Raw genomic sequence first — 12,287 nt, forward strand, 5'->3', positions numbered from 1 at the left:
TTTTCTTTTTATGATTTTTTTTTCTATTTGTGAAGTATATATAAAGCTTGATTTTTAAAAATTCCTTTATATTGGATATTTTTTTTTGTGTTAAAATATTTTTCTACTGGGCTAATTGAATATTATTTCAAATATAAAATTATTCTGAGATATTCCTTAATCATTTGATATGTAAAAGAATTAACTTCAATTTCAAATAATTAAAATAATAATAGCAAGTTCTCCATAATTTCTTAACTTTTGTAAATAGTTTTAATATTTCTTGAAATAAATGAAGTCCAAGCATTCCTTTCTCAATTTATTGATTGCAGAAAATACATAAAGACAGGAAGCAGAGAGCAACATGGAAAACGGTGACATCGATATAAATGACACTAAAAATGACAAAATTATCAAAACAAACATCTGAGAAGGAACTTAAAATAATCCATGCAAAATGTTTGACATTTTACAATATTTGTGAAGTTTGTACATTGCTTGTTCTATTATGAAAACATTTGCATGTATATTTTGCTAGATAATAAAATATAAAGCAGTGACTGACGTATAAAAAATGTAAAACACATTTTCAAGTATACTTTGATTGTCAACAGCACATCCATATAGTACTAATATCCTAAAATATAGTTAAAATTGAGAATTGAGATACAATTTTGAGAGAAATATATTTTTGATAGCTAATCCATAAAAGAATATAGTGATTTAAATCAATGATTCTCGATAAAATATTTTTAAAACATAATTTTATTTATATGTATAGTATCAAATATTGATAAAAACTGCTTTGCTTTCAAAATATAGCTTTCACAGCATTAAATTTAGAATTTTTCTGAGCATTTGACTATTTCACTATATTTGACTCTGGACATTTGAATTCTTTATTCTCTTAAAGATACTGGTCAGAAATTAATATTAATTAGATATTTGGAAAATACAGTTTGTTATTATATTTGTAGGATTATTAACTGCAAAAACAAATGATTTAGGTTAAATGGAATGACACAATATATAGTTGTAATTCTTTTCCATTATATCATACAAAATATAAAGAAGGCATTACTAAACTGAAATTATCAAAAATGTCAAATACTTATTCAATATGTGCATTTATAATTCGTATAGTTTCAGAATTACTATTGTACATTGTAAAAAGCTCACAGCTTTGCAAGTTGGTACTATAGATTGCATAGTATAATAAATTATATTTGTACATTCTTGTATAAAAACATATGACTAAATAATCAAAAAAGAGTTTATGCCAAGTAACATTAAACCAGCTATACCATGTATGTACATGTCTTTCAACAAACAAACAAAAAAAATATTGCTAATAAAAACTAAAAGTGGCACTAAAAAAACTTTGTATTGCTTCGTGAGGAAACTATGTAAGAAATAAATAATTTATGACAAATATGAAATGAAATATGAACAAGGAATAAAACTACGCCTACAAAATTGGATGCAAAATGACAGTATGAAATTATATTAACAATATGGAAAACAACGATTCAATACCGCAATGGTTCTATCTCTGCTGTGAGGTTAAAAATTAGAAGGACAACGTACACACATTGCGTCGATCACAAAAATCTAAGAAGAAAAAAGTTCATTAGCAAATATATAAAACCCATCATCAAATATTAATTTGTAGAAAAAAAACACGTATGCACATACATATGAAAATACATATTTATAAGAAAATAGTAATAAATATATTATTAATAAATACAAATATTAATAAATTAACATCACACAGGTGTGAGTTTAGAGAAAAAAAAAATCACAGATAAAATTCAGAATCGATATTTAAATAAGAACGGACACATTTTGCACAATAAAATAGATCTAAGCAGTAATTTCTAATTTTGAAAAACACAACATATGCGATTTAAAAATTTGGTCTGTTATTATCATTGTTAAGAGTAGAAACAATAGTTGCTAGTTCAATCAATCTGAATATCTTGAATGGCGAGAGTATAAAAATATAGTGTGCGTCAACATACCATCTGTTTTGAAAAGAATTCAGAATCACTTTTTTTATCCATTTTAATTCAAAAGCATATTTTCTTATGTCATATTTTAATCTTTATCAAATGTATAAAAATAAATTGAAATATATTGAAATCAAAATTTTACAGAAACTGATCTTTCCATGGATTGTTGAGGTAATTAATTACATCATTATCTCTAAAGGAATACAGGTAAATTAAAAAAGAATATTCTGAAAATCAAACGCACTAAATATTCATTTGTAGCGATTACATAACTCTACTACCTTCTCTTTTGATACAACAGATGGCGCTACTTTATTAACATCATATTTTCCCATGATCATTCTTGGGGTCATTATAAGATTGTATTCTAAGTGAGTATTTTTTTTTCTTGTCTGTATTCTCTTGTGAAAGAAAATAATTAAATAACTGTTCCTGACATAATTGAAATAATTATTAGAAAATAATTAAATAATTAAATAATTGAAATAATTATTAGAAAATAATTAAATAATTAAATAATTGAAATAATTATTAGAAAATAATTAAATAACTCTTCCTGAAACTCGTCTATTATTTTATCTCCATCATAATGAAGTTATAAAGAGTCTCGTCCATCTACACATTAACAAAAATTTTTAAAAAAAATCTTGATTTAAAACTCACCATTCCTGAGATTTCTTTTTACAGATAAAACAATGAAATACAAAAACTTAAGGTGCACAAAAGACATAAATCAACGCAAAATGTACAATAGGATGTCTGATCTCTGAAAAAAAAGGAAATTTATTTTCAGTTCAAACTCTATATGTAATATATATACATATTATTTAACAGAAATATTTATTTTCAATATAAAATTTTTCTTCCATTTAATATCTAACTTTTTTCAACTATTTAGCCAAATTTAAAATTACTATAGCACTTTCTCAAAACAGTTATAAACTTGTTCCGCACATTCGGAGAATTTAATCACAGTAATGGAATATAAATAATAATGCCATTTCGTAGTTCATAAAAATATATTCTCAATTATATGTTAATACTAATAATAATATACCGAAGTGTATTATTAAAAGAAATAATTCATTTTTTAAAAGGATCTGTAAGTAGCTAAGGTTTTTTTCCAGTAAACTTCAGCTAGTCAAATCTCACAAAATATATGCAAAAATAAATCATTAAGGAAAAAAATATGTGCTTATAGCTTTATAATAAAATTATAAAACATTTCATAAAAGAAATAAAAATTGATATAAGGTATAATTTGCCACCAATAAAATTAGTATCATTAATGATGAATTGCATTAAACGTCGAAAAAATAAATAAATTGAAAATGAGAAATAATGGGAAACAAAGCTATTTCGTGCTTTAATAATTATAATTCAAATGACGAATAAATTCGTTACTTGAATATACTATTTAAATAAATGTTTCAATTAATTTTTTTGTAGAATTTAAAACTAAAACAAATCACTCTTTTCCGATTTAAAATATTCCGGGTTTCATTTTTATTAGTTTCTATTTATTGAAACTGCTGTTTTTCTATTTCGCTTCATTTCAAATCAAATAGATACTTATTAAATTAAAATAATGATTTGCATAGTTTAGGAATAATCAAAATAAATTCTGTAATAATGAAAAGTTACATAGTCTTTCGGTTGGGGAAACCCAAAAATGTGGTTCATGCGAATGTTACAATTAAATAATGTCCCTTCTTTAATACCACTTCAAATTTCGTGAGAACCAGCGGAAATACAAGCTACTGACAATCTTTGCATAGAATGCAGCGTCATTTGCATTCACGGTTTCAGCCAATCTGTTTCAGATTGTAAAGTTAAAATGTTGAAGACAATTCCAGCTATTGCTATGTATAATCAATCTGGTGTGACTATTGTGATGCATAAACAATGTTGAATTTATGGTGACAATCCAGTAAGGAAAACGGAAAAAAAATATTACAAATGTATTTAAATCAAATTAAGCATTTGTTGATCATCAGTAATTGTAGATTTTAGAATGGCACAAGGCTGCATGTTCCGTCTCCAATAAATTTGTTGAAATATTTCTTTGTGAGGCATTCGATCACACACCATGCAATCCTGATCTAGTGCCTAGAGATTACAGGCTTCCCCATTTGAAGACTTTCTTGGAGGACTGGGACTTAGACACTCATGAAAAAATGAAAATGTCTATGAATAATTTATTATGATTTTAAACGATAAAGATTCAAGAAGTCAGTTTATTCATTGTTCCGTTATGATAAATGTTTAAATTGGCTATGAAATTATAAAAGAGAATCGTATGTGGCTTCAGAAAGTAAATGCTTTCTCGAATTTTTTAATTGTTTTATTTTTATTTCAAAACGGACCTTATTTAAAAAACAACTCGAGCAGTAAAAAATATTTCTGCAAAAGAAATTTCTTTTTATTGCTATGAAATATGAGAAATTGAGACGTTTAATCTGGATCCTTGACGACTCATAAAAAAACGATACCGATTCTTAAATTCCAGAAAAAAAATTACGATATTTTTACGACAATAATACCGCATGTTGATGGCATGATGATAAACATATGAAGAATTCCTCCTGCGCTAAAAGACATTCTAAATCCCGGTGCCTATCAGAGGGAAATAAGGGATGAAAATTGAAGAAACAAACAAAAAAAAGGCACTAGCTATAATCGAGCAAAAAAACAGTTTCCAACAAGATTTCTGTCGAAGTGCCACTTTACAGCCTCGTTTCTGACTGCGATTTTGATATATTGCCTCTCAGATACCGCTTAAAGGCTCAAATTTCACAGCTTTCGGGTGAAGCAAGAACAGTGGTTGCGCCAAGATCAACGCAAGATAGCAGGGCAGACAGAAGAGAGAGAAAAAAAGAAGCTCTAAGTTCGCTTTACTTCAAAGAATCTATTTAATAAGTGAAGTGCTCTACTTCGATTTTTTCGAATATTGTTGGGTGGTCTGAAATTAAAGTTGCATTGTATCACTTACTATCCACTTACAATTTCGAGTGGCTTTTTTCGTAAAATCATCTGTTTTCATTTTTCGGAACTTTTTTAAGCTATGTTTCATTAAATGTTCATTTTCCTCTTGTTTCAGAAAAAAAAGGGAATCTACCAAATACAAAAAGTATCTTAAGTTGATAACACTTAGTACTTTTTTTATTGAAAAGCTTAATTATCACCAATTTCGTGTAAGTAAATATTTGTTTGAATGAGTTTGGAGTTGCTGTTTTAATTTTATCTTGTGTACATAGCAATAAGGATATAACAATAACAATTACTTGGCCTTTAATTGGAAGAGAATTGCTGTGCTCGCTTCATTTTAAAGGTGTCGTAATTATAAATAAACTCATTTACACCCAAATTAAATAAAAAATTAATCTTAGAAATGTTTCAATGAGATATTATATGAATGAAATAATTATTTTCAATTTCATTTTTAACCAATTTAGTTTTATCTTTCTTGTAAATTAAATAAAATTTATATTTCTAGAAATAGCAATAGTATAATTAAAAGCGAAAGTGATTTTCTAATAGGAATGGAAAAATAAATCAAAATATAAATAGATTAATATTTAAAGTATGAGTGTTTTAAAAACATGGACCAAAATAACCAAAAAAATTAATTTATCACATTAAAAATTCAAAATTTTATTTACTAAAAAAATAAATTTAATTTATCGTACTAATTGTAATTTTAAAAATAGTATTCGTAAGAATCGTGACATTTGTAATGAGTAAGTAATTTTCTATGACCTTTGTTTGTCGCTGACATAATAAAAAAATCAGAAATAATATGGTGCTTTTTAATTCTGTTGTATGATTATGGAAGTAATATGCATGGTAATATGTTGCTATTTAATTATAGAAATATTATGCATGGTAATATGTTGCTATTTAATTATAGAAATATTATGCATGGTAATATACTTCAATATAATTCTTCCATATTTTCCTTCATGGACTGGCCTACTAAAAATTAAGCCTAATCAGGCAGCAGTTATGACAGTTATTGCACCCTAAAATATAGTTGACGAATATTTCCAGAATTCCAATGAATAACTCATGTAACAAACTGATGGTCAACATATAAATTTCCGAACCCACGAATGAATAAAATATTTATAGATATATATTTTAATACCTTCCCTCCGAATTCCATACAATGCCACAAAAAGCTTTCCCTGAGCCAAATCGCCTTGCGTTGCCTATAAGATTCCTATCGCGTCTTTATTTCTTTCCAGAGTAGATACATATGCTGTTTCCGATAAAAAAGCAAGTAATATGTTGCTCTTGTCTGCTAGTTGTATGCTTCTGACAGCTGTTGGAACGGCATAACTGTTCCTTGTAATGCCAACACTTAAGCAGTTACAAGGTCTCTTAAGGCCTTCCTGATGGTGGTCATTTCCAAAAGCTGTTAGTGGCTGCTTTTTGTGGACTTTGTGAGCAAGCAGATGTTTTTGGCAAGAGGCGTGAAAGGCGTGGGGAATGAGTCTGCGTGAAGGTTGTTGCTAATCAAGAAGCAAATGACATCAAATCATTATGGTCTGATGGTTATTTAAGCGCGTTTGCGGTACTGATGGAATAGACTTTCGTAAACAGATACACCATTTCTTTCTTTCTAAGTATTCTGTAAATTTAAGTCTTTTTTTTTTTTTTTAATTTCTTAAGACAACTCATTTTTGGTTATGTTTTGCAAGCCTATTTAATTAAATGCATGTTTTTGAGCACTCCTTTATCTAATATATTCAACAACTAATTCACAACTTTTACATATAATCTATAATAGCAAGGCGGCTGAAATGAGAATGGTTCAGTTGCTAATAGTAAAGGCTAAACAAATATTGTTTTAAAAACCATTATCGAACAGAAATATTAGTCATGATTAATATTAGGACTTATGCCCAGATCATTATTCAAGAATTGCTGAATAATGATTTAATTCAAAATTTGGTAACACTTTGCAATTCTATTAAGACACAAATTTCGAAATAAAAATTCAATAAACCTTTTTTGCAAATACAAGAAACTTAGACACAAAAGAATAAATGAAATTTCCATTAAATATTTTTTTAAACTATATATCATTAAAACTGCAATATTTTGTGATAAAATACATTCTTAATAAACTAAAATTGACATTATCATTTACAATAGTATTTAATAATATTAATTTCGTAATATAAATATCTGCGGTATTTTATTATTCCTGGCAAAGATCTACAACGGTTTAGTAAGCAAGAATAGAAAACTAGTAATCACTTTTCAGTAAATGCATATTTGGTGTTCAAAATTCTCCAAACTGCACACTTAGTTAAAGCTCAAATAATTAATTAATTACGAAAAACTTAATAAATTCTGTCTTTAAAACGGACTAAAGTGTATAAAATAATTTCACCTTTTCCCATACAGAATCCCAAGATTAAATTGGCTTGGAAATTTGTGACTGCGAATTTTTAAAATTCACAATATCAAATTTTCAGTATAATTTCTATGAGATTATAAATTTGAATATTGCAAGGAGAAATTATTTTATGCTGAAGCACTGTTAAAAATGGGCAGTATCTTGTGAGTATAAGAAAAAAAAAATGCAAAATGAACGCTTTACCTAGCTCTTTATTCCTAATCATAAACTCTATCTGAGACTGAACCAACGTATATATTTATTTTCATTTATTTATTTATATTTTTCTCTTTGCTTTTATTTATTTATTTTTCTTTTATTTTTCTGTTTTCAAAGTTTAAACTGTTTGTTTTTGGCAAATTTAATTATTTACTAATTATGTTTCAATGATACCGTTACTGTGGAGTATTATGATGGTTCTTCCACTTGAGCCATTTAGACCTTGTCCACTTTTTCTTTTTATGCCAGCTCCTTTATTTTTTATTCCGCTTTATTTTTTTATTTCTTATTTTCTTTGGCTGTTTATAGCTTTTTCTTTGCACCTAGTACACACGCATATGAAAGATTTTTTTTTGAATAACTAGTCATTTGATATCTAATTAAATTATTTTTTTTAAATTTTAACTATGATCGTTTTACCAGCGTAACGCCACTTTTGCACCACACCTAATTATCATCAGAATACTTTTTAGCAAGTTTTAAAAACGTGGTATATTAAATTTTTTTAGTAAATAATTATTGTTGGTTTTTTAGTCACGGGTAAGTAAAAATTTGCAATCAATTTTAAACTAACTTCCAGATGAGCTATGACTTGACATAACGTCATCTGCAGGTAGTGAAGACTTCTAAGCATTTCCAAAATTTGCACAGAACAGACAAATAAACAGAAATAAAGGGATTTAATAGAAACATGTTAAAAATTGAATATTATCTTTAATTCGGAAGTTTATTTTAATCAATAGGTTAAAATAGACTATAAAAAATATTTTTATAATACAGAATACAATATTAACATCTACGTTTATAGCCGATTCTTGAAAGCACCAAGAGAATTGCTGAATTATGGCAATGAAAGGTATTATTCCTCAAGAGTTACTATTGATCGTAAAAGAAATGAATGGTTTGTTTTCTTTGCACTGAATGATTCGATAACTGTAATATCCTTCAGCCGTGATACTGGAGGTATTCATTCGTTCATCAACAAATAACCAATAACAGCAGGTGGAAATCAATACAGCATATGACGTCAATAGCCTGGATTGAATGTAAGTGGCCGCTCGAGAATGATTGAATTTTGTGAAAATAGTTGATGATGGATATACCAAAGGACAAATAGCGAAATATGCCACCTTTTACAGATACAAGATCAAAAGAAATTGAAGAATATGCATTTGAAAAAGGAGTATATGTCTAAATTTATACGAATAAGTATATTATATTTATTTTCAAACATTAAATCGTTATACATACGTTATAACACAATAAGTACAATTTTTTTTTTAATTCTGAAATTAATTAACCACATTCTGACTATAGACGAGAAAAAATAATTAAAGTATTTATATATTAGATAGTATTTTTTTATCATAAATTGGGTATATTACAATTGTATGCTATGCAGAAGATAAAATACTACAGTTTTAAGGTATTTCTGCGACAGAATGGATTGCTAATCAAACAATTATTGATGTATAAGATTTTGCTTATAATTTATCAAAATATTAACTAAAAATATATTTTTAATGAGGTTTTAGAAATCTTCAATATATTTTTCATTGATACAAAAGAACACAAAATATAAACAGCGATATTTAGATGCTACTTCTTGCATAATAAGAGAGCTTTCAGGCAGTAAAATCTTTGCCTTTAAAACCGACTGCTTTTAAAATAAGTATCAAATGCCTTTGAAACTGAAAATGTGCATTTGTTGTTAAGTAATACAGAGAAGGCAGAGAAGGTATGAAAATACGACATTAAAACATGATATCCTTTATTAGCACATCATGTATGATATCTACAGAATGTTGTTCAATAATCTGAATGCTGGGCAATATTGTGGAAATATGGTTACTATGATGCTGGGCAATATTGTGGAAATATGGTTACTATGATTCTGGGCATATTATGCTAATAGGGTCCTCATAATTGATAATTATATTTACACGAAGAACATTCGGTTCAGGTCATTAAATGGTATTATATTTAATGACATGATGAATAAATCAATAACTTCAGGTGATTAAATACGTTATTTAAGTTTATTAATCATTAAATACTAGTCAATATAAACATGTTTTTGCTTTTTTGTCTTTATACGACATAAAAAAAAGAAAGAAACGTAGCTATGATCGTAAATTAATCCTCATTATTAAATAATATTTGAATTTGAAAATAAATAAAAATGTCCTGAATTTCTCAAAATATTTGGAGAAAGCCAAAGAATTCAGACTAAAACTATGCAATTTCATTTTCATTTTACTTTAAATAAGTATATAAAACCCATTTCATATAATTTCCTTTCTTTCTATTTTTCAAATTAAAACAAACAAATTGTTGTAAGGTTCATATTATTTGTTATTTTATAAAACAAAATTATAATTATACCATTAACAAATTATATTTTTAAAGAAAAACGATAATATTCTTCTATTTTTTTTAATTTATTATCAACTATACACTTTTAAGACTGCATATATATAACCAATCTAAGGTAAGAAATAGTTTGAAAACGAAACTAAAATGAAAACGAAACAAAACAGTTTCGAAATCGCAACTAAAAATTATTTCCTATTCAAACTAAAACCAAAAAAGGAACAGGAAAAAAACTTCATAGTATTTAGAGAGCGCAACTGCAGCTACTTCTAATACACAGATGAATTGATACAAAAGTATTAAAATCAAGTTAATAGGAAATTTTTTTAAAAAAACCAAAAAAATCAAACCAAATAAAAAAATATAAAAAAGAATACGCCCTGAAGACTTTTTCAAGGGTCACCCACAGGCAGGGATTCAAAGAAAGGGATTTTTTTCTGTGAAGGAAATGCAGATAATAGTCTAATAATGATTCCTCGTGACCCGAAAATAACGTGAAATTAGGCCCAAGAGATATACCATTTTAATAGAAAGGAAAATACAAAACAACAAATTAGAAGAAAATAACCACTACTAAGTAAAAATACAATAACAAAAATAACAATAAAAATAAAAAATACCATAAAATAACACTAAAGAAAAAAAGAAAATGCAAGTACATAGCCTCAGCAGTCAAGGAAATTTTAAGCTGTTGATTGTGATTCCCGATTTTTAAAAACACAAAGCTAACGGTAATTTAGGTAAAAAATTGTAGGCTCCCAGCGCCATCTATTGAGTGATCTCATATGCAAGGAAAGTTCTATTTTTGTTTAAGCCAAAGGATTAATCCCAAACCATACCTTGTTTAATTAAAAAATTGACATTACAGTAATTTCTAGGAAATTCATTTTTAATTAAATTTTTAATGAGGTGGTCTGATGCTTCAATATAGGAATTTTTATTATTGCAAATCCTTTTGATCCTGTTAACTTGTGAGAAAATTACATTTTTGAAAATTTTAGAGTCTAGATAGGAATGGTAGTTACATAGTTTTGTGATTTTAAAGTTGAATTCATTCCTTTTATCGTATATAACAACTTTTGTTTTATCATTAGTAATTTCAATTTTTAAATCCAGAAAGGTAGCCTCAAGTTGATTTTTATTTGTTTCTGTTAGAATTAAATCTTTTGGATAGCAATTAGTAACAATATTAGTATTGTCGAAGTTAATCAAAAGTATGTCATCAATATATCTCCACCCGTTTATTAAATTATATTTAATTATTTTTTTTCTCATAGTAATGTAGGAAAATATTAGCTAAAGCACTTGTGAAAGCTGTTCCCATTGGAATGCCCTTAACTTGTTTATAAAAATTAATACCATTAAAAACGTAATTTTCAGTAATATTAAAATTACATAACTCAAGCCAGTTATTTTTAGGAATGATATTTTCATTTAAATATTCGTCATATATGAAAGTGCAGACCTTTATTAATTTTTCATGAGGTAGATTAGTGTATAAACTTTCGAAATCAAAAGTATTAAGTTTATTAATGTTGTTATCTTTAAGAAAATCCAGTAATTCTTTGTTACTAGAAATAATAAAGTTTTCATCTTTTATTTTGTCCAGGATAATTTTTAAGTATTTAAAGAAATGTTTACCCGTATAGTAATTATAACTGCCAGTGCTACAGGTCACGAATCTAATTTTAATGGGTTTTTATGAAATTTGACTGTTGGGAATAAATAAGGATAATTAAGAGAACAAGTCTAAGTTTTGGATTTTTTTTTTTTTTTTTTTTTTTTTGCGAAAGCTAGCATTCTTTTATCTAATTCCTTTTCCGGGTGTTCTTTAACATATAAGTTGCGTTAGAGTTATATTCATTAATTAAAAGTTCTTTATAATAATATTTACAAATTAAACAGATATTATTTGCTGATTTATCTATTACTGTAATAACAAATTTTTCTTTTAAATTTTTTATTTCGTTTTCCAATGTTTTACTAAAATAAATCCCTTTCATGGGTAGATTAGAGTATAAATTTTCGAAATCAAAATTATTAAGTTTATTAATGTTGTTATCATTAAGAAATTGCAGTACTTCTTTGTTACTAGAAATAATAAAGTTGTCTTCATCTTTTATTTTGTCCAGGATAATTTTTAAGTATTTAAAGAAATGTTTACCCGTATGTAGGCCGGATTCTTTTTTATATTTTTTTATTTGGTTTAATTTTTTTTTTAATTTTCCTATTAACTTGATTTTAATACTTTTGTATATATATATATATATACACAAGCGGCTTTTTTTTCATAC

At 26.5% G+C, this 12,287-nt stretch overlaps 1 protein-coding gene across 3 annotated transcripts in view; it reads right to left on the reverse strand.

Moving 5' to 3' along the window:
* Window positions 1-307: 307 nt before the first annotated feature.
* LOC129968472 (zwei Ig domain protein zig-8-like) overlaps window positions 308-12,287 on the reverse strand; it is a 270,080-nt gene continuing 258,100 nt past the window's right edge. For 2 of the 3 annotated variants that reach the window (XR_008784412.1, XR_008784411.1), the window contains exons 6-7: window positions 2,658-2,760; window positions 308-1,590 (exon numbers count right to left, since the gene is read on the reverse strand). The gene's annotated coding sequence lies outside the window, so the exon portion shown is untranslated. The remainder of the gene's footprint in view (window positions 1,591-2,657; window positions 2,761-12,287) is intronic. The other variant, XM_056082382.1, reaches the window with a different exon arrangement.

This window comes from Argiope bruennichi, chromosome 5 (genome assembly GCF_947563725.1).
Source record: "Argiope bruennichi chromosome 5, qqArgBrue1.1, whole genome shotgun sequence".
Lineage (NCBI taxonomy): Eukaryota > Metazoa > Arthropoda > Arachnida > Araneae > Araneidae > Argiope > Argiope bruennichi.